The sequence below is a fragment of the Sminthopsis crassicaudata genome, chromosome 1, assembly GCF_048593235.1.
Source record: "Sminthopsis crassicaudata isolate SCR6 chromosome 1, ASM4859323v1, whole genome shotgun sequence".
NCBI lineage: Eukaryota > Metazoa > Chordata > Mammalia > Dasyuromorphia > Dasyuridae > Sminthopsis > Sminthopsis crassicaudata.
In genome coordinates, this window is record NC_133617.1 from 296,523,985 (window position 1) to 296,549,221 (window position 25,237).

A 25,237-nucleotide genomic window follows, 5' to 3' on the forward strand; every position below is an offset into this window, starting at 1 on the left:
GAGCTTTAAATTTCAAAGAAATAGTAGTAGAAGAAATAGTAGTAGTGGTGGAGATGTGGTGAAGTAGTAGTAGTAAATGCATAAATCAGGATTTTAACTCAGGTCTTTCTGAGTTCAGTGTTTTATCTACTCTACCTCCTAGTTACTCAAATGTCAAACAAAAGTGTTTATAAAGAGAGTCATTGAGGTCATTGTGATGTCATAGGCACCCAGCTTTGGGGAAGGGGATACCTTGGCAGTTGAGTGAAGATAAACACTTGAGGAAAAGAAGCTCTTAAGAAGTTATTAATGTAGTCCAGGATAAAGATAATGAAGGCCTGAACTAGTATAATGGTTGTGTGAATGGAAAAAAAGAAAGTTTGTAAGAAATATTGTGATAAAAATATGACAAGAATTAGAAATGGACTGGATATCGGAGACAACTGAGGAATCAAAGATGATATCAAGGTTATGAACAATAGGTAAAAAAGGAAGGAAGAACTCAGTAATAGTAAGGAAATTAAGGAAAGTAAGGAAAGAAAAAGTGAAATTGAAAAGAAAAAAATGAATTCTGTTTTGGAAATTTTAAGTTAGAGATTCCTTTAGGATCTCAAATTTAAGATGTCTAAAAGGTAGATAGTGACAGCACTAGAACACAGAAGAGACACTCATGCTAGATAAATAGATCTGGTAATCATCTTTGTAGAAATGAACATTGAACCCATGGAAACTGATAAAATCACAAGCCAGGAGATTATAGAAAGAACAGAAGACACAGAAAATACCTTGGGGGATAGCTATGAATTTGTGAGTGTGATTTGGAGAAAGAATCAGCCAAAAAAAATGAGATCAGTAAAGACCCAGAAGAATTTATACAGACCTCATGAGGAAAAAAGATCCAAAAGTAGGTATTGATCAAAAATGTCAAATGCTAAAGAGAGATTAAGATGGTGAGGATTGAGAAAAATATTATCAGCTATTGCAAGGAGAATATCAGTAATTTGGAAATGTAGGTTTCACTGTAATGAAAAGATAGGAGATATACTACAAAAGATTTTTAAGAAAGTAGAGGGATAGGAAATGGAGAGACCAAATACAATACGGAGAAAGCTTTTCAAGGTTCTTAGCTGTGGAAGATGGGACAGATACAGAATGATAGCCATCAAGGATGGAGTGATGTGAGAAAGATTTTTTTATGTTTGTTTTATTTTTAAATATGAGGAAGACAAGGGAGTATTCCATAATGTACAGAGAAGAAGTCAGCTGAAAGGGAAAGATAACAGGAATGAGAGTGAAGACAAACCATGATCAACAGGATGAAAATGAAAAGTCATCTGTTTATCCTAAACAAGGTATGAAGTAGGAGTTAGTAGATGAAGTATCTGAAGAGAGAGGATGGTGGAAAAAGTGAAAGCTCTTCTTAAATGAGTTCAAGTTTTTAGGGATTTTTTGTTTGGTTTCATTTTGCTTTGAGTTTTTTTGTTTTTGTTTTTGTTTTTTTTTTTTTTTTTGTTTGTTTGTTTGGTTTGGTTTGGTTTGGTTTGGTTTGGTTTGGTTTGGTTTGGTTTGGTTTGGTTTGGTTTTGAAATAACACACACTCCAGGCTGAGACTTAGGGGGACAGAGTCTTAGGGAAATTTGAGCAGAGAAAACAATAAAAATTGCTTTATTTATATCATAGCATCTATGCTATGTTCAGAGCATGACTACCTAACCTTCCGATGAAAATCTAATAAACTTTACAAGTAGTTTTGTTTTCACTGGTGGCAAGCAAATTAAGATGGTTTGGTACAGGTGAGAAATAGGTATGATTTTTTAAGACACTCAGCTGGGTTCAAACCTATCCATAAGTGAATTTATCATGAACTTTTATTTGAGTCCTACTCTGTTAAGCACTATGTTGAATGTCAGGCATGAAAAGAAATTTAAGACACACAAGTCTCTCGAGAAACTTCATAGCTATAAGGGAGAAAAAAAAAAGAGGGGATATGGAGATGGTGGAAAAAAAGAGGAGAATTTATTGAGTGTTTATTATGTGCTAGTATAGATAAGGAAATGGTAAATCACTGCAGTATCAATGCCAAGAACACTCTATTGAAAAATATCTTGGGTCCTGTGGTCAGAGATCACTGTACAACAACGAGAAGAACAGCAACAACAACAACAACAATGTGAGAGGTTACTAAGTGCTGGGAATGAGATAAATATCAAAGCAAATGAAATGATGCTCCTCGAGGAACTTATGTTGACATTGGGGAGGGAGGAATAATGCATTAATGTATCAAAAGTTAAATATAAATGTGGAGGGGTAAAGAATACCCATGTTGGACATGACTGGGAAGAAATCTGAGTGGTTTTCTAGTAAATAAAGCAAAAAAGTTTCATCTATCAAACTCGGTAATAGTTTCTGTTTCATTCCATTAGAATGGAAGTAGGGCTGAAGATAGAGATAGAGACAAAGATTGTGGCTGGGAATTATAGGTTCAAACATGTTAACAATAGAAGCTAGCTTGAGTTAAGAACCAAGAGTATAGCACATATAGAAAGCAATGAAAAAAGATTGTTTGGTTATTTATTCTCTTTATCTCTGGTCAGAATTATTTATCCTTTAATTTTTACTTATTTGAAATTTATTCTAAGCAATTGGGAATCAAATATGGAGAAAGATATTGCCCTGCCTTTAGGAACTTTCAATCTAATAAACATGAAAATCCCCTTAAGAATTTCTCTATGATAAGATGGCATAAATATATGTTCCTAGATAATAAGAGTGGCTGAAAAAAGTAGTGGAGAGGACTTATGGAAGAAAGGGATTCAGATTAATATCTCACACAATCTCTCAAGGTCTGATTTTCTTTATCTATAAAATAAGTAAATTGTAAGACATGTCTAAGTTTCCTCTATCTTTAAGTTCTATGATCTTCTGATATTGACTAGAATGGAGGAAATTTGGTCCTGGGTACCAATTATAAAGACAAATTTTAAAAATGTCTTCTTGTCATGAAGCTAAAAAAGGAAAGATAATACTTTCATGGAGATCTCTTCCAATTTCAAGGTGTAATTATTTAATGATCACTTTACAAATTGTAAATTTATAAATTGTTCTTTAAAAAATTAAGTAAAACCCCTTTAAAACCACTGTCCATTCTCTTCACTTCCCTTTTGCATCATATTAATCATTTACTTATATATCTGAGGGGCTCCTCATGTTTTTCCACTTATAAAGATTGCTTGGAAGAACTTACACCTAAGAATGTGATTACATCTTTTCTTATTTGAGGATATTTTATTTTTCATCATTTTAGATTTCTATGCCTTAGGGTGTTACTAGCTATTCTATTTTCTGATAAACCTATTTAGCTTTAAGGATAAAGTATAAGAATGAAAGTTAAAAAAAAAAAAGAATGAACAAGAAATAATGTAAGCTTTAAGTGTATTTAATGAAAGCAGAAACATATGGCAGACATGGGGCTATTCTTTTTAGGAACTAAGCTAGATATCATAATTAGAATTAGTGAGAGTGACATATCTCTTGAAGTAGTAAAAAAGAACCTTTAGAAATAAAATAAATCTCTTTAAAAATATTTCTTTGTACTCAAAAAGCTTAAAATTGTACAAATGGACTTTCTGGAAATATTCCCAGGCTGAGTTGTATAGAGAGATGCAAGCCTAGGTTAATTTTTTGCTATCTTAGTTACCAACCTCAGATAAAAAGAGAAATAATATTTGAATGACAAGTCTTTAGCTCTACAGTTTTGCTAATGGGAATAAAGAAGATTCAGATAATTACGAATAAATTTACATTTCAGGCTGCCCATATATTTAATATACGCAATCATTGAACGAGAATGTCTAAAGTAAACTTCCGTGAATCATTTAATCTTTCTGAGCCCCAGTTTCCTCATCCCTACAATGTGGACAATAGTATTTGTTCTTTCTATCTTATTGGGTTTTCATGAGGAATAATTTTTCAACCTTTACAATTACATAAAAATAGTTCCTAATGGCGAAAGAGAAGAGCCAATGGAACTTGCCTTATTTTCTATACACATCTATATGTATTTTCTCTATGTTGATAAGATTTAGAGCTATATTTTCTCATGTATAATAATCTTTATAATCCTTCAACAAATTAATATGTTTAAATGTTTTATCATTAAAAAAATCAGAAAACTTATGTTAATTTATTATCTAGACTATTTACTTTCTAGTATTTTTCTAATTAGACAAAAGAAGATACACATAATATGGAAAAATTTCTAGCAAGCACCAAAGAACTTTTCAGTTCATCTTGCAAATCTTAAAAGCTCTATGTAAATGCTACTTATTGTTGTTTTATTGTTCATAGAATCAACAAGAAGAGCTAGATTATAACTATCCCCTCATTATTTATGGATACCTGACAATATGACTTCCATCTCAACTAATCTGCTGAAATTGGAGTTTTACATATTTTAAATTACTTGCCATCTAGGGGAGGGGGTGGAGGGAAGCAAGGGAAAATTTGGACCACAAGGTTTTGCAAGGGTCAATGCTGAAAAGTTATCCATGCATATGTTTTAAAAATAAAAAGCTTTAATAAAAAAAAAAGAAATTGGTGCTTCAAAAGTCATAATCACCCTTCTTATTGTAAAATAGAATTTTTTCATTTGCATTATGTTCTCTAGAGCATTTTGGTGAACCAACCATTCTCTGGCTAATCGTGGTAAGGGAAGTCCACAGACACAAAAACAATGAATGAAAAATGAAAAGAGAAATGAAAATTTAAATAAAACAGAGTGCAATAGCAATTTACAAAGCATTTCTTATTGGAGAAGAGCATACAAGAAAAAAATGCAATATAGCAGAGAAATGGAGACAGAAACAGAGAATTCTCAGCTTCTTAAAGGATATACATAAAAGGGGTAGATAGTTTTTTGAGCAAGTCAGGGAGCAGGGATTAAGAGGGAAAAAAAACTTCTTTACACACAATAAGCCAGGAAGCAAAATGTTAAGAAAGTCCCAAGCAAGGTCTTGATTGTGCAGCTGTAATTAAAAATTGTTCTTGGGCTGGTCAAAAATGATTCTGTGGTTTCTAATGACCAGCAGGAGGAATACAGAGAGGCCTGGATAGACTTAAATCAACTGATGCTGAGTGAAATGAGCAGAACCAGAAGATCACTGTACACTTCAACAACAATACTGTATGAGGATGTATTCTGATGGAAGTGGATATCTTCAACATAAAGAAAAACCAACTCACTTCCAGTTGATCAATGATGGACAGAGGTAGCTACACCCAGAGAAGAAACACTGGGAAGTGAATGTAAACTGTTAGCACTAATATCTGTATGCCCAGGTTACATGTACCTTCGGAATCTAAAGTTTATTGTGCAACAAGAAAATGGTATTTACACACATGTATTGTACCTAGACTATATTGTAACACATGTAAAATGTATGGGATTGCCTGTCATCGGGGGGAGGAAATAGAGGGAGGGGGGGATAATTTGGAAAAATGAATACAAGGGATAATATTATAAAATATATATATATATATAATAAAAAATTAAAAAAAATGATTCTGTGGTTTCTGACAGCTATAGACATCACCTAATTCAGCTGTAATTCACTCACAAAGGATCATTGATCTGTACTTCAGAATTTCTTCTGATTGGTGATTATGTTACTATAGTGTGTGATCCCCAGAAAGAAAGTAAATTCCATTATATCTATAGTCATTACAAAGCCCATGTTGACACTCTATATTCACTTGACTTCTAAGACACCCTCATGGCTCAGTCCTTTTCCTACCTATGTCACTGTCCCTTCTTTGCTTTATTGACTCCCTTTCTATTGCCACAATGCCTTAAACCTCATATTTTCCCAAGTAATAGACAGTCCCCTGTCCCTTTGTTCACAGAAACATATAGCCAGATTAACAAGTCTTGGCTAAGAGAAGCAAGTTAGTAACTTAAATCAATCTTAATATTTTAATTTAAGATCATGGTAGAAGTTTTGTAATCAATAGTAGAAAAATGGAAAGTGAAATATATCAGCCAGGTTAGGGATATCTTAAACTGATTAGGTCTGCAAACCATAGTCTATATTTGATAAGGATTAGGAACTATAGCTCAATATCTTTGCTACCAAAAAAAAAAAAAAAAAAAAAGGATCATGAGAAGATTTGGTGGGCAGATCACCATACTTCTACTTTACAAAGTGAAATTATTCTCATGTGTCAACCAGATGCAATTAAATCCTTTATCAGGAAAGATGATGGTAATAATAATAAACATAATATCTAGAAATTAAAGCTTACCAACTTCAAACTGTTTAATAGGCTTACAAAAATCTAATTAGCTACTCACCAGGACTTTTTTTTAATATACAAATATCATATGCTTGGCAGTGAAAATCATCAGTATGGAACCATGGTTTTTTTGTTTTTTTTTTTTAATTTTTTATTTCCTTCATTTTAAGATTATTGATATTAATCAACAGCATCTATTTACTGCTCATTTGCATGGGTTATTGCACATTCAAAGCACTGTGCAAAATGAGTTTAGCCTATGCAAATGTTCTAAAAGCATATTTTCACTAAAGACCAGCAATGTCTGCAGACAGAATTATCCCTTTCAGGGAACCCTGGAGTTAATTATGTTACATACCCACTACTCCACATAGTCACACAAATACACATTTTAAAAAGGGAATAGGCAAAAATGACACGGACTTTACCTTCAAGATTTTGGGATTTAAGGAAAGATCTCATTTATGCAAATGACCCACTAAAATCAATAAAGAAGGATATGGGTGATATAACAACAACAACAATAGCCATAATATTTATATATGACTTTAAGGTTTACAAATATATCATTTTACGCTAACAATTCTAGGAAATAGGAATTATTATTTTCTCCATTTTATAGATGAAGAAACTGAAGTATAGGAAAGTTAAGGAAGTTTATGGTCCAAAGCTCTGCCTTCTATCTTAGCCAGTTCTCTCTAAAATAACTCTTTCTCAGATTTTTTATAACAATAGTAATAATAATAATAAATTCCTAAGAATAAAAGAAAATGTGTACAATTTCAAAGAAAAATAAAACCAAAAAAGAAAAACCCAATAATAATAGTAGTTCCAAAATAATAGTTTCAAAAGCCTGACTCTTCCTTTATTCAAATCTCTCCTTGGGTTCATTTTGCTTGAAATATGTCAAACTCAACGAATATCACAACTTTCTTGTATTATGACACCAGTCTTTTAGATCTCTTCAACCATCTTTATCATTTGAATATCTTCCTCTTCCACAACGAATGCCCAACAGTAACATGGCTTTACTAAAATATATTCAACTTAGTTTGCCAATAAAAAGAAATACCTTGCATATCAGCAATAAGAGGCAATTACTGGCAACTATTTTATCTTGCAAAAACAACCTTGGTTACTAGGAGTTACAAGACACATTCATCTCCTTTCTACCCCAGTAACTATGCAGTAGGTAATGGAAAACAAGATTTCTTCTCAGCCTACCACCCTTTAAAACCCAAAGTCCCCTGCAGTAGGATCAAAAACATCATTCCTTACATCAGAGAAACACTTATATACTGTTTTTTTTTAAAGAATCAGTATATATAAAATTCTAATTAGGAAAGAGGGATTGTGGGAGTTACATATCAGAAGAATCATGTCTTCTCTTATTTGAGAAAGGATGTTGTATTTTTTTATTTGGTTTAGTAACTTTATTGAAGTAACAAACATTTCAAATAATTCAAAATTATTTCTTCTCTAATTTTACACAAATTTCCTTCCAAGGAGAGCAGTAAGTACAAATAATCTATACAATCTATACAATCCCCATTAGTGCCAAATTCAAGCAAACTCTTCTCTGGCCTGTTACTCAGAGACAGATGTCAAGGCATTTACAAGTGTCATGGCATTTACCAGAAAAAATATGTCCATGAGATAGGCAATCCAGGATTTGTTTTAATGGCTCTGTGGTTTGTTTTCCCCTACACTTATACCCAACAATACACAGGAAGCCTGGATATATTTTTCTCTAGAGTTTGTTTAAAGGTAATATCATTTCTTTGAATCACTAAAATAAATCTATACTTGTTTTCTCAAAGAATTTACCATCTGTAGATCAAAGCAGCACAAAAGTAAAAAGAGATAATATTAAGAATGGCATTTTAAATGTAATTTAATGAAATGGGTGAAAATTTAAGAAGAGGTAGACATTCAAGTAGCTCATCCCTACATATTTAGAAACAATAAACAATCTGTTCAGATAGTCTGTTCTGAGTACCAGAAAAATAACCCAGACATCCCCTTCAAAGAACTAAGATCTCTGTAAAAATCAATCTCCAGACTCACAAATAACCCAATAACCTTTTCCTCCCAATGCTCACTATGCTGCATCCAATAAAATTGGGAATGGCTTAATTATCCAAGAAAAGCTTTACATTCCTCTTGCAAAAAATGCATTTCTCGCCTCTTTCTATTCTTAAGCAAAGGGACTTTTTATATGATTCCAAATCAGCTTCAATTACGGTAACTCTCTAAATTCATCTTACTTCATCTTCAGATTACTCTGTATCAAAGAATTATCTTTATATATTTAAATTTGTTACTACTTAAGCAAAATGAAGGCAGGAACACAACTACATAGGGGTAAGAAAATCAACATGTTCATTGAACTTCATGCTTGCACAGATTCATTTTCATGGTAAGACTTCCAATATTTAGAGGTCCCTGAAAAAGTAAAAGTATATCATTCCCACAAATCTCTTCCTTTACCTCCAGGCATCCTACTATACATATATATATATATATATATACTTACATATATACACATAACTGATGTGTATTAGAATACAGGGTCTCTAATGTTCCTTCCAGCTTAAATTTTATATTCCTATGATTTTCATAAAACAATTAATCAAGAATTACAGGGAATATTTAACCACAAATCAAACAGGATTTGACGCAAAATTCTACCACTGATAAGCTAGAAATTTAGGTAAAAACAAAACACATATGCACTGTTTACACATGATGGCTCTATGTTCCATCCATGGAAGAATGGACTCTTCTTTGCTATAAAATCAACCATCCCCTTACTGAGTTGACAGACATTGTGCTAAATGCTGGGGAAAGAAAGAAAAGAAAGACAAAAATTTGTTTCTTACCCTCAAGTATCTAATATCTTAGTTAAGGGAAACAATGTTACCAGCTACTTTTTCTATTATAATCAAGACTCTAAAAAAGACATTTCCTAAGTGGAGAAAAAAATAAAACAAACAAACAAAAAATAACAACTAATGATTTTTTGACTTATCTGACATAAAAATGACCTGTGTCCCTAAAAAAGGAGTTTAAACTAGACTCTAATATGGCAGAGATTATTCTTCTTTTTATGGGTAAGAATTAATACCTGGACTGAGAAGACCTGCTGAACCCAGAGTAAAGAGAATAGAGAGGCCCTACAAGCACATAGCCCATAGAATATTGCAGAAGTAAGCAATAGTAACCAATAAACTAATGCTGGGAACCAATGAATATCTTTGGGGGGGAACATAAGAAAAATCAATATTTGTGGATAACTAACCAATGGTCTAACAAGGAGTAAGTATTTAATTGTATGAAACTAAATATTTTTATTTGAAAAAAACATATTTTATTCTGAAGAAAATGTAAAAACTTATGTAAATATAACACTGACATCATACAAAATTTATCACAAATAATTTAAGGAATACTATACAAAGTTGAGACTAACAATCTAACAGTTAACAATAAGATTGGAAGAATGATTTTATTCCTGAAACATAAAGAAATTATTTTCATTCACAAAAGAAATACTTGTTCAGTTTTTAATGTCTACATAAATATGATTCTTCAGATATTCAAAGTATCAAATACATTAATGTGGTAGCAAGAAAAAGGAAATTGGAAGAAATAATGATCAAATCAAAGACATTAAGATTACTAAAGATACAATCAATGTCATTCAAAGAAACTGTGCTGTGTATTAGTATGAATGTGTCCATTTTATTCTGTAGACCTTAAGTCTTCTCTTTCTTTTACATCTTTTAGTTCTCAAAGGAAAGAGGTTTGGATAGTAATCAAAAATGTATAAAAAGGGGGGGGGGTCAAGAAATGATTTTTTTCCCCTATCAAAAGGTACTAGAAACATTATCTAGGACCAACTGTAACTGTTAAATAAATTCCTGCCTGAGGCTGTTGCTAACACAGCTGTTTTTCATTCTGGAGGATTGCAAGGTAAGCTAAAATAGAATGTTACAGAAATCAGGTAGGTGTGGTTAGGTCCTTGTGTCCTGACTTTAAGCTACCAGACAGCCTTAAAACAAAGAATTTAACAAAGTATGGCAAAGTCTTTAAACAAGCTCTTAACTCTCACATTGTAAATTTAGTTGATCCTTGTTTTAGCTATTGATTATTTCAGCCTGTGACCTTGAGTTCTGCTACTATATTCTACATATACTCCTTTGCCTACAGCCTTGCTAAAACTTCTTGAAAACTTTTGACCTTTTATTTTACATCCTATGGACTGACTTTTTGCTCATGGCCCTTCTTTCTTTGTGAAATTATTCTTTCACTTGTCCACTATTAATCTAAATGATTACCTTTTCTAGTCTTATACCCATAGTATATTGATCCATCTTTAGCTAATGCTAAAGGACATTGCTTACTGAGTATCTTGAATCCCGATATAGTACTTTTGTTTTTATTTTTTGTGGGGAAGTTGCTTAGGAGCAAAGGAAGAAAATGTGGATAAATAACTTATGATTAACACAATCACTACATTTAGCTATACAAAAGTAAATCAGGACTTTTAATTTGAAAAACAAATTTTTTTTTCATCCTGCCTTTCTAGCTCTAAAGCCTCCTTCAGTTGGGGTAAGGTTGGACAAAACAATGCTTACTGAAGTTTTTAAATAATAATAAGTATTATGAGTGAAACTAATAATAGCTAACATTTATATAGCTATTTATGATTTCCAAAGCATTTCAAGTGTTACCTCATTTGATATTTAGAACAGTCCCATGCGATAGGCTCCTACCAATAGGGAAATTGAGGCCAAAAAGGTTAAGATAATAAGTTTATATTTCAGGTCAGATTAAATTTCTGATCTTCCTGTCTCTAAATGTAGTATGTTGTTCACATGCAACCAGAAGACTGAAGAAAAATTTACATGAGAAAAGAAATGACTTTTCTTAACCTAAAACATTGAGATAAAATAACACAACAGAGAAATAGTTTGGTAGTTTACTTAGCAGTAAACCCTCATGATAACCTCAAAGAAGCAGAACAGAAACATTACATGTTTAGGCTTATGTTGCTCAATTAACAAGCATTTATTACAACCTATAAGCAGTACAAATTTCTACTATTAATACCAAGAAAACAATATTTGTGTTGATGGAGATTCCATAGTAATAAACATTCCTGATTTTATCCAGACTTTAATTTACCAACTTTGATGCTTTTCTTAGCATTTATCTTGTCCACTTGATCAGTAAGTCTCATTCTATGACATGTAATTTCATTATGAATATTCTACAAAGAAATTGGGAGGTACCTGGTGTAGTGGAAAGAGCCCTGGCTGTGGAGACTTGTTCATGGACCAACCCTGCTACTTCTTTTAATATATATATATATATATATATATATATATATATATATATATATATATATATATATATATATATATATATATATATATATATATATTAATATATATATATACATACTTCTAATCATTTAACATATTAGGATCTCCATTTCTTCATCTATAAAAAATAAGGATGCTACATTAGATGATTAACAAAGATTTTTATAGTTCTCAGTTTTCTGATCTAATAATCTTTGGAAGGGAAAATTAACTGAAGCAACCGATATTTCTTACCATAAACATATATATTTTCAATTTTAATAGAAAGTCAAATGATAACATAATGTTACCATTTTCTCAATTTAATAATTGGCATTGTTATGTGGAATTTGTATTCATGAAAGTGTAAGTTAAAGAAAAAAGACCTCACCTCCTTTCATGGAAGTGGTGAGCACATGGAAGTGGCTACCATTTTCAATAGTGCTTTTTGTTGATTTTTTCAATACTATTCTTACTACTTGGAACAGAATGAGACTGACCCTCAAAGGTACATATAATTTGCCCAAAGAGAAAAGAATAGAGATAGAATTTAGAATAGAATTCATGACACTGATGAATATTTGTTTTGAAATCCTGATTGTGCCAAATTGTGCTAGGTGCTATATCTCCAGAACATCTTGAAAAATATACAAACACACATACATATATGCACATTTATGTATGTGTTTTATTTGCATGTGTGTATATTTAAAGTATGACTTGGAGAAGTATTGTCATTGTCTATTTACATTTTAAGCAAAATATTAAATGGTAGCCTTGGAAACCAAAACGTCTTCTTCATAGAAGTATAAATTTTAGTCATATAAATGTTTGGCCACAGCACTAAGCAAACATTTCAAGTCTTTGTTGGAAAGCTTGTTGCTAATTGGGAGGAGAAAGTCTAGTTGTCATGTCCACTCTCTGTAACTGAACTTTCCCTAAGTCTGCCAACACCAATGGCAATTAGTGCCAATCCTTACAGTAGCTAGAGGTATAGGAAGGTAGGACACAGCAATGTGTGTAAGATGAATTGCTAGACCAAAGTAATATTTTTGCAAACTGACTTTCTTATATTGATATCTTTTTAAAAAATAATCTAAGCAGTATCATTTCATGTGTTTCTAGATAAAAATAAAATGTCATATTGAGCAACATAACAAAGTCACATTCACAATATTTTTGATCAAAAACACAGCATGTGCCCCTTTGTTGGACTTGCCTCAAACAAATCTTATAACCTGAAATTTATCTTATATCCAGATACTATATTTCATAATCACAGAGATACATATTCTTCCTGTAATTTTGAAAGGAATTCCTTTACCTATTGTGAGATGTTTTTTGTGCTCTGCTTCTTTGATCTTAATTTCACTAGAAAAGGAGAAAAATGGCTATTCCAAAGTAGAATGAGTTTATTCAATTAGATTAAATTCAATTTAACAAATATGAAGTATCTACTCTACATAAGGCTCTTTGATAGTCTCAAGGAATAGGGGCACCTACATGACACATTGAATAGAACAGCAGACCTGAGTTCAAATCAGGTCTCAGACTTAATAATTAATACTTAATTAATTAATACTTATTAATTAATACTTAATCTTATCTTAATACTTATCACCTGTGTGACCCTGGGCAAGCCATTTAACCCCAATTGTCTCTCAAAAAAAGAAAAGAAAGAAGGGATCCTGTCCTCCAAAAGCTTCCTACATTATGGAAGTAGGAGTAGGATATGTACTCCAATAACTATTTGTATTTGGGGATACATATACAAATAAATATACAAATAAAATATGATGGTAAAGAAAGGATCTAAGAATATCACAATAAAAAAGCATTACTTAGCAGGAAGAGGAACTGGAAAGGGGAATAAATTAAATTTGAGACCATCTGAAGCAAAAGTAAAAGCCTTAGTTTTTAATTAAATGATTTTGAGAATCTGTAACTGAATTTCAATGCATATGAAAAGTTGATTTAAATGTATTGAAAAAAAATTTCTTTGAGATAATTTGGTACATAAAAGTTTCTGTTAGAAAACAAGTTGTTGTCCATCAGTTTTTAACTAAGAATCCATCTCTTTTCACTCCCAGTAATGAAGTTTAGGTTTTGGGATTCTCTTTCAGGGAACCAAATGATAAGGTCTAGATTTAGGGAACCAAAAGGAGATTAGGGTTTCTATGATAAGGTTTAGTGCCAGGTTTGAGTTCAGGGAACCAAATGGAGAGGTTTGGCTCCCCTACACTCCCTTGGGATTCAGCACAAGGGTAAGGAACTTTGGGGAACTCCATTTTGGTGGCACAGAGATTCTCTGTAAAGGAATTTACAGACCTGAAAAAGCTAGATTGATAAAAAGAGGTTTATTATAGGGACTGGGAAGTCAGGCTGAATTCCTCAGTGGAGTAGTTTTTGGCAGAGAGGCAAAGAGAAATACTGACAGAGAGGCATAAAGTTTCGTTGGGAAATTAAATGAGGATAAAAAAAGTGTAACACTGGAAAAAAATATTATTCCACTGGGCAGAGGCCTCCTTGGCATAGCAAGCATGGCATAGCTGGCATGTCAGGACCTCTGCAAAGAAATGAGTTTTTAATTGCCATTTTTATAAGGAAGTCTTTGGCTCCATTCCAAGGCCTGCTCCCTCCCAAAGAAACTGGTGGGTGGAGTTGAATTGAATAGAATTGAATGAATTTAATTTCATTCAATAGGGTTGGTATCTTTTAGCTCAGAACTAAACCAACCCCACCTAGATAAACCAGTTTATCTTATTCCCTGTACTAGTCTCTCACTAAGGCAAAGTTGAAGGAGATTTTCTCCTTCAAGGAGTTTTAAAGTTTTGGGGTCCTTTCTTCACCAGTATAACCAAAAATCACCATAAACTCATTTTGGCATATTTCTAAAGTAAAACAATTTCCTCTATCTGGCATCACATTTTTTCAGCTTTTAGAAAATTATTAGTTTAGCTCAAATGTCCATCCATTCTACACAGGGTCAGGGCATAGATGCTATTTTGTATTATTGGCCCGTTATCTGAAAAGTATATTCTTGAACAATTGATTACATTCCATGAATCTAGAAAGCAAAGTTACTATTCATTTAATTGGTGGCATTTTAATTATCATTAGACATGGATACTCTTGTTCTTAGACTTAACATTTCAACCCATAAATATTTGCCAAAAATTGGGGCTTTTAATGTAGATTTCATAGGATAGAAATACCCCCTTTATTTAAGTGACTCCTGTTTTAGTTATTGTATTACTAGTGTATGCTTCTGGACAAACAACAGAATAAATGAAAAAAACAAAATGCATATTGAAAAATGTTTCCCTTTATACATTGCAGTTCTAGACCAAGACATCATTAACCAGAAGACCTCAATGTCAACTTCTGCCTGGTAGTTTGCCCAGAATGAAGCTAATTCATCTATACCCAGAGCCATGATTCTTGTAGTTGCAATAATCTTCCTTAGGCACCTTTGAAGAAAATGTTTATGATCTAAATTGTGTTGAAATACATTGTGTCAATGCTGTAGCAAATTCACAAAACAAAACCAGAATTCCACATAAAGTAGATTTCAAATGCAATATTTGCCAAAGTCAGACTTTCTCTCACATTATAAAAGTTCTATTCCCTGTACTCTTTTGGAAATATAACAGTTTTTGCAGTTTTAACTTTCTTAGGAAAAAAAAATAAATTATTCTGAAAGATGAAAATTCAACCTTTGTAGAACATATGTTTCTAAAGGGAAGGGGAGTTTTTTTTTTTTTTTTTTTTTTTGGTTTGTTTGGTTTTTTTAACCCCTAAACCTAACACACTATAGTATCCTATCTTGCACATAGAAAGGGTATCATAAGTTGAATTTAAAAAATACACAGCAAAATACATTAATCTACTTAATTGCACAAACAGTTCTACAAGTTTTGCTATCTTAAAATAAGTGCTTTGTTCCTTTGTTCTCTCAGCACCTAATCCCCACTGACCCACTCTAGCACTATCCTACTTATGCCCTATCACACTTTCATTTCATCCAGGCAATATTCACACTCTAAATCCATCTTTTGCTTGCATGTCTTTTTGGAGGCCATAGAATAATTATAGAAATAAATCACCCTTCCCATATTATCATATTCCTTGCCTTCATTTATTTAAATACACTAATCATCTCTGTGGAAAGAGTTACCTTTACCTGATGTAGTGACACAGTGTACTTCAGGGGAAAATACACAAACACACACACACACACACACACACACACACACATTTTATTATCAGTGTTAAAAATTTGCTGACAAGAGATTTTTTTAGGAAATCAGAGTTGATTCTGGTTATAAAATAATAGGTTAAATATGATAAAAAAAACAAGTTTTATTACTAACCCACTACAGTCCATTAGTCATACTAATGACCATTAATAATTCATACTGTGCTAACCACTTTTTCATTATATAATGATGTGGTGATTTTGCTTAGTAAATAAAAGACTTCAGTGTCTGGAAGACCCAGGTTCAATTTCTGTCTGTGATACCAACTGACTTTGTGCCCCAGGCCAGGTCAAATAACCTCTAAATGCCACAGGTAGCTTTGAAACACTATTCATTTTTAAAACTGTAAGCATACTGGTGTTTTTTGATTTTTTTTTTTTTTAAATTGTATTATGAAGGCCACCTCAGGCCCTATGAATTGTCTAAGGAAAAGGAGCTTCCTTTTCTTGCATCCCTTGTAGGATATCTTATCTATGTATCCCCTTTCTCTTATCATCCCTTGCTTAGTATTTTTTTCTTTCCACTGCTGCCCAACTTTCTTCACACTGAAACCTTTCACCAGGAACTGTGTTTATGCAAATTAGAACTGTGGAAAATCATGCTTCTGTAGCATTTTATTACTTCCTGCTTGGTGAGTTATCTAGAGTATTTTATAGCACTGATCCATAATTGTAGACAATGAATATGGATTGTAAAATTCATGTATCAAAGTGTCAATAATCTAATCTTTGAAGAATTGATCTTAAACTTGTTGCTTTGATTTTTTTGTACTTCAGATCCTTAAAATGTTAATATGTTTTGTTAATTGTTAATGTGGCTAAATTCTCACACTGACAGAAAAGCCTATTCTGTGTTTTATGTGTATTTCCATTTTTAAAAATGTGAATGTTAAAATACCATTTCTTTCTCAATATGATCACCATCATCCTAATTGATTCAAGTTTCATCTCAGATTCTGAGTCATCTTAGACAAACCCCTTCATTGTCTAAGACTGCTTTTCTGCAAGAATAAAAGTTTGGAATACACACACATGCACATACATATATACATAGATAATTGAAAGTGATTTTTATGTTTTTTATATATATATGTATATATATATATATATACATATATATAAAACATAAAAATCACTTTCAATTACATAAAAATCACTTTCAATTATCAAGTTATATGATTGAACCCAACATATTACAAACATAATAGGTAATGCCCCAGTGAATTCTTGCCACACTTATTTTCCAATATCCTGGATACTTCCTACATTTAATATAAGGTCACCTTGAAATGATGTAGTGGTAGGGTTTTTTTTGTGAGAGAAAACAACAAGTTTGGTTATCAAGGAAGAAACTTATGTCAATAATTCCCTTTACTCCAGGAATCCACAAGATGGATTGTGTTTAATGATTAAAGTTGGTAGTATGATAGAGTGATTCCTAAAAGATAACTCTTCAAAACTACTGCTTATCTCAAAGTTATTGATATGGTTCCACCACTATTTCTGTTCTATAATTTCTCTTCATCAAAATAGGGAAAAGGGATTTAAATTATCTGGATAAAGCAGTTCATTTCTCAAAACATAAACCAAGGAACATAAACAAAACCATAAACCAAAGCCATGATGGCAGAGTAAAGACAGGAATTGGTCCAATCTCTCCTCCAAGCTACTCCAAGTTCATTTAAATAATGACTTTAAGCAAATTTTAGTGCATCAGAACACTCCAAAAGACAGAGCAGAACATTTTCTATCTCAAAGAAACTCAGAAGCTCAGCAGCAAAGGTCAGTGTCACCAGAATGGGAGCACAGCATATAATCCAGATGCAGGGCATACAAGGTTAGCACCAGACCAAGCCTGGTCCCTGGCCCCAACCCAAACTTTAAATCAGTGACAATATTGGTGACTTCCAGACTTCTGAGTCCAGAAACAACAAAGAGAACCTGGAAGGTCAGCAGAAAAGGATTCTGGAACCAGGATGGAACCCAGCATATAATACTGGCACAAGACCTTGCCAGCAGAACCTACAGCCCCTTCCCAGCCTGGACCCAGTGTGGCCCCAGACTTGGTCCAGACCCCAGTGTCAGAGAAGTGGGACCTCTCAATCAGCAGCAGTGCTGAAGATTTCTGGAATTCTTAACCTGAGGACACTAGGGAGGAAACCAGGAAGGGCAGTGGAGAGGGTCTGTGATACAGAATAACAGGCCAAGGAAGCACAGTTCTGGCTCATACCCTAGTAGATCCAGCCTCAGCAAAGCAGGACTCTTGCTTTAGCACTTAAAGCTTAAAGCTTCAGTGGGGCAAGGGACACTTCAAACAGCTCCAGGGCAGAAAAGAGTGCTCATGGTCAGGTCCCTAGAAGGATCTCTGGAAACAGCTGCATAAAACCCCTAAAGCTTGACAATGGGCCCTTATTTCTGAAAATAGAGCCCAACTTTCAAAAAGAGTTAAAACTAAGTAAGAGGCTAGGAAAATGAGCAGACAAGAAAAAAGGATTCTGACCACGAAAGTTATTATGCAACCAAGGAAGATCAAAAACACTCTCAGAAAATGATAGCAAAGTCAAAGTTCCTACATGTGAAGTATCCAGTGAAAAATGAGAATTGAGATCAGACCATGGAAGAGCTCAAAAGATATTTTGCAAGAGAGATGGAAGAAAAATTGGGAAAACAATTTAGAGTAGTGCAAAAAGAAATAAAGCTAATGAGAAGAATGCCTAAAAAAGCAAAATAGGCCAATAGAGAAAGGATGTACAAAAGCTCACTGAAGAAAATAATTCCTTAAAAAATAGAATTTAGCAAAGAGAAGTTATAAGAAATCAAAGCAAAACCAAAAAAAAATGAAAAAAAAAATACAGAAAATATCTCAGAAAAGGGAAGTAATATTGGATAGATAATTGAAAATATTATTGGTCTATTTGAAAGTAATGATAAAAAGAAGAGCATGGGCATCATCTTTCAAGAGATTATGAAGTAAAACTATTCTAATATTCTTGAAATAGAGGGTTAAATGAAATTGAAAGAATCCATTGATAACTTTCTAACAGAAATCACCAAATGAAAACTCCCAGCAATATTACAGTCAAATTCTAGAACTCCCAGGTCAAGGAGGAAATATTGCAAGCATCCAGAAAGAAACAATTCAAGGATAGTGGAGCCACAGACAGATTAATAAGTTTTAACAGCTTTTACATTAAAGGACCTGAGGGCTTGGAATATGATATTTTGGACAGCAATAGACCTAAGATTACAAACAAGAATCACCTACCCAACAAAATTGAGTTTAATCTGTCTGAGGAACAGGTGGTCTATCAATGAAATTTTCAAGCATTTGAAAAATCAGCTGAATGGAAAATTTGATTTTCAAATATAGGATTCTGGAGAAACAAGGAGAAAATCAAGAAAATGATATCATTAGGCGCTTAATAAGGTTTATCTGTTTGCATTCCTACATGGAAGGATGATATTTGTAATTCATTAGAACTTTCTAATTATTAGGGCAATTAAAAGGAGTATACAGACAACAGGACATAGGTATGATTTGAATATGAGAGGATAATATTTTTTAAGTGATGAAATTAAGGAGAGAGAAATGTACTGGGAGACAGGGAAAGGGAGAAATAGAAATATAAAAAGAGGCAAGAAATATATTTTACAATGGAGGGGAACAAGGGGAGAAGAGGGTAAATGAGTGAACCTTACTCTCATCAGAATTTTGAGGAGGGACAGAGTAAATGGAGAGAGAGAATAAATAGGGGGAAATATAGTTAGCAATTATAATTATAATTTTTTCAAAGCAAGTTTCTCTAATAAGCTCATTTTTCACACATGCATGGAACTGAGTTAAATTTATAAAAAAATAAGAGTCATGTCCCAATTGATAAATTATCTAAAAATATGATCTGTGCCCAAAGGGCTATAAATTCATGCATATCCTTTGACCTAACTGAATACTACTACTAGACATGAATACCAAAAGTGGTTTGGAACAAGAAAAGGAAAAGAAAAATTACCTATATGTACAAAAAATATTCATAGTAGTTCTCTTCTCAGGGCAAAAAAAAAAATGGAAATTAAGGGGATGCCCATCAATTGTGGAATTGCTCAATAAACTTTGGTATGTGTTTGTGATGGAATATTATTGCTCTCAGGAAAGTGATGAACAGGATGCTCTCTGAAAAACAAACAAACAAACAAAAAAAAAGCCTGGAAAGTCCTTCCTGAACTCAAGCAAAGTGAAATGTGCTGTATAGAAAGTAATAGAAATATTCTTATGTGAACAGTTGTAAATGACTTTGCTATTCTCAGTAGTACAATCATCCATTGCTACTTTGAAGGACTTATGAAAAATCTTATCTATATCCAGAGAAGGAACTAATGGTGTATAAATATAGATTGAAGTGTTCTCTCTTTTTCTTTCTCTATCTCTCCCTTTTTAACTTTTTTTTCTAGAGGATTTTTATTTTCATTAGGGTAGAAGATCAGTATTTTCTTTCATAACTTGACTTTTATGGAAATGTTTTGTGTAACTTCATCTATGGTTTCTTAATTGTTGGTGGGGATAAGGAAGAGAGCCTAGAACTCAAAATTTTTATATATAAATGTAGGGGTTTTTTTGTTTTTAATGTAATTGGGGGAAATATTAAATAAATACAATAACACCTCCCCCCAAAAATGACGTGATTCAATGCAATTCTAATAGACTTGTGATGGATAGAGATATCTTCATTCAGAAAGAGGACTATGCCGACTAAATGTGGATCACAACATAGTATTTTCACATTTTTTTGTTGTTTGCTTGCTTTTCTTTCCTTTCTCACTCATTTTTTTTCTTTTTTGATCTGATTTTGCTTGATAAATGTGGAAATATGTTTAGAAGAATGGCATATATTTCATCTAAATTAGATTACTTGCTCAGGGGAGAGGGTTGGTGAAGAGAGGGAAGAAAATTAATATAAAATGTTTTGCAAGGGTGAATGTTGAAAACCATCTGCCTATAATTTGAAAATGAAAAGGTTGTTTTTTTTAAATGAAGAAATGGAAAAAAAAATTACACCAAATCTTTACTTGTATATAAATTTAGAAAAATTTGAGACATATCTTTGCTTTTATTTTATGTTTTAAAGTCTTCATCTGTTTTCTAAAACATGAATCTCTTTGTTGATGTAGATACTTTTTCCATCAATACATACTTAAACCTCCTTCATGAGGAGTTTTAACTGTGAGGTAACTCTATATTGCTGTGCATTTCTGTGTAATAGGTATTAACTGATGATGAGCTTCTCTGATACTCATAAAAGATACATACATACATACATACACACACACACACACACACACACACACACACACACACACACACATATATATATATATACATACATATATATATATATATGCAGCTATTTATCAGATTAATGTGAACCCTTTTAAATTTGGTTGGACATACCAATGACATTGGCAAGAAATTTCAAAATACACAAACCCTTCCAAGCCACAAAGCAAATCATTAATGAAGTAATCTCTATCATTTTCATTTTTATCTTCAATTAAATAACTGCTTCATTTCACTCCATTTTGATTCCTGCCTATAGACAGCTTAGAAGTATAACAATCTTAATGATGTTTCTTTTTTTCCTCTCAATTTGAGTACAGTTTGATATGAAATCCTAGTAGGAGAGCAGTGCATATTCCTGTTCTGCTCAAATCCAGTTCATACCCTAAGGGATATAAATATGTATTTCTTACTTACATGATGGAGTTCAGCAATTGGCAGAGTAAGCTGCATGGGGCTACTTTGTAAAGATTTGCTGTGGAGGGAGTCAGCTGTCACACATCAGAAATATGCTATCAGTTAACTATTTGGCCCCCTCGACAAGTAAAATTACATTTTAAATTAAATATGTTAGAGAATTGGGAACTAAGTATTTAATAAATGACTTACATATCCATGTTATTTTACTTTCAGCTTTGAATTGACAAAAGTTGATTCTCACCTTAAAAAATAGATATTCAGTGATTATACTTTAAATGTTTTTATAATACCTAAATAAGAGATTACAAGAGAGTGGCTATCAGACTGTTGATCAGTATCAAGAAAGACATATAGCATTTGCACGTTTGCTTTTAACAAGATAAGTCATTTTTGTCCACTTCAGAAAAAAATGAAACTTGTTGATGAATAAAACTAATGAAGCTTTATATTAGCATATTACAATAATGTTATAGTTGATCCAATTGTTTGAGGGATCTGAACTTAATTTCATGATTGACTTAATCATTTCATGAACTTAGTCAAGAGCAAGTTACACAGATTTAGGAAAAAAATTCCCATTCATGAGGCAGTTAGGCACATCAGGTAAGAGTGCTGACCCTGAAAATCAGGAAGACTCAGTTTAAATGAGTTCAAATCCAGCCTCAGACACTAACTTTGAATTTGGGCATTTCTGTGTAAAACACACATGTTATATTAATACTTAAATTGTATATATCTATTATTATTTGTCATCTTCTACAAATACACAATATTTTAAAATTATTGACCAGTACAGGACAAGAAGATCATTATATACTTCCACAACAATACTATAATGATGATCAATTCTGATGGACATGGCCATCTTCAACAATGAGATGAAACAAATCAGTTCCAATAGAGCAGTAATGACTGAACCAGCTACACCCAGGGAAAGAACTCTGGGAGATGACTATGAACTACTACATAGAATTCCCAATTCCTCTATTTTTGTCCACCTGCATGTTTTATTTTCTTCACAGGCTAATTGTACACTATTTCAAAGTCCAATTTTTTTTTTTGTACAGCAAAATAACTGTTTGGGCATGTATACATATATTGTATTTAACTTATACTTTAACATATTTAGCATGTATTGGTAAACCTGCCATCTGGGGGAAGGGGTGAGGGGAAAGAGGGGAAAAGTTGGAACAAAAGGTTTTGCAATTGTCAATGCCAAAAAATTACTTATGCATTTATCTTGAAAATAAAAAAGCTATAATAAAAAAATAAAATAAAATTTTCCTCACACAAATTCACAAATAATTAATTAATTTTTTCTAGTGTTATTAAATGTTTGCCAAAAATGGGGAATTTTAAGCGGAAGATTTAAAAATGAAGCTATGAGCATTTCCACTATAGCAGCAATATACATGTTATAGACAGCTGTCAGTGTTTTGACAGGTAAGCCCTATTTCTTATCTCATTTACAAATCGCTTCTTTCTGAAAGAATTTATTGTGGTAATATCAATACAATTTTGATAAATTAAAAGTCCATGCATAACAACACATATCTGAAACTATTAGATTTATTTTCCAACTTGTATTTGTTTCTCAATAAATTCTAAATAAATCTCAAAAAAAAAATATGGAGCAATAAACTTTGAGTCATGGGATAATTGTGAGGGAAGAGATACTGAAGATCATCTGCTCCAAACTCTTTATTTTATATATGAAAGAAAACTGAGACCCAAAGAAGCTGAGCAATGTATCTAAAACCTTTTCAACTTTGACAACCTCATTATTTCTCCTTCTTCAACTCTGTCCAAACACAGTTGTTCTTTAGATATCAACCTGTCTCAGGATTATGCCATGTCCAAAATCCTAAACTTTGAAGTTCCACTCTTATACTTTCACATTTACAATAATTCAAATAAATTCAGTGAACAACTATTGATATGAATACCACAATTAAAAATCATATATTTTCTGTCCTTAATAAAACTATATTTTAAAGGAATGGAAGAGAGATATAATTTACAAGTTATAAGGGAAAAATGTGACAAGAAAACATCACCAGATTGATAACTCAAAAGAGAATTTAGATCTCATCTATTCCAACCATTTCATTTTATAAGTGAGGAATTTGAGGCTGAGTGAGATTGTGATATACTCATGGTCTATGTAAAAATTAAATTAAATTAAATGTAATTTAAAAATATAAAATAAGATTTGAAGAGAAAAGTTCACTTTAGGTTAGATATGAGAGAGTGAGGGAAGTTTTTTGTTTGTGTAGGGATACAGAGCTTGAGCTAATCCTTGAAAATAGTATATTCCAGCTTTACATCATTAATTCTAGTATTACTTCATAAATATATGATGGAGGGATTTCAAATAGCAGTCTAATCTAGCTGATTTTTTCATTGAAGTAGTATAAAATTGAGCTGGGAGGTAGGTTGGACTCAGACTCTGGAGGATCCTAAAGACTAAGCTAAAAAAGTGTGTTTTATTCTCTAGGTCCCAGCTTCTTAAACTATGTTTCAAGACCTCCTATGGGTTCTCATTCCTAAATGTGGGAATAATGAATTTATGATTTATTATCAGTAAATGTTTGATTTGTATGCCTATTTTATATAACTATGTATCCAGATTCATGTAAAAATTTCTCTGGTGAAAAGGGGTCACGAGTGAAAAAAGTTTAAGAAGCTTTGATGCAAGCAATAAGAAAGTAGGAAGATTTTTGAGGTATGTAGTCACCTTTGTGACTATTTCCTACTTTACAGAAGACTGAAAAAGTTCAAGCTCAATTCTATCATTCAATTTCTCAAAACTTCTTTACTTGATTATCTTTGTTTTCTCCTTTCACAGGAAATATTCATTAAAACTAACCATTCTCTTTCTTTTGATCCTATTATCCATAACTCCTACAAAAACTTTGCCCCAATAATATAACATTTCTTATGTATTTTAACCACTCCCTTTCATCTAGCTGATTTTCTCCTATATAAATATTGTATCTCTTCAGACCTGAAATTAAAATGTCTTTACTCTTCAATTTCATCCATCTAGTAAATCATCTCTAATTTGGTATTTTGAATTTCATGATTCTTTTTAATCAGTCTTGAACAATCCCCATTTTACCACAATTGTCTTCTCCAATGTCATTAATAAACTGCTATATCACCAAACATAATTGACTATCTATTCTTGCTTTTTAGAACCTCACAGGATTTGATGTCATTGGATTTGTAGACACTACATTTTTTGAGTTTCTTTCCTTCCTCAATAAAGACTACAGTTTTGCTTATCTAATTCTACCTGATGGTAGAAAATAGTTGCCTTGTGGGCAGTATATTGCCCTTGATTCTCTTCTTTCCTTCTTTTCCTCCCTCTCCTTTCTTCTTCCTCTTTTCCTTTCCCTCTTTTCTTCTTCCTCCTTCCCTCTCTTTTCCTCTCCCTCTTTTCCTTTCCTCTTCCTTCTCCTTTCCTCCTTTTGTCTCCTTTATAGTCTTAGTTATACTAGTCTTTTTCATATTCCTGGCTTTACCATCTCTATTTAGATCATTCTAAATCTTTCCTTTATCCTACTTCTCATGTGAATTCCAAAA

General features: G+C 32.3%; 1 long non-coding RNA gene across 1 annotated transcript; it reads left to right on the forward strand.

Moving 5' to 3' along the window:
- Positions 1-254: 254 nt before the first annotated feature.
- Positions 255-5,038, forward strand: LOC141554059 (uncharacterized). The gene is made up of 3 exons (XR_012485772.1): positions 255-883; positions 1,201-1,331; positions 4,646-5,038. It is a non-coding gene; the product is annotated as an uncharacterized LOC141554059 (long non-coding RNA).
- The last annotated feature ends 20,199 nt before the right edge of the window (positions 5,039-25,237 follow it).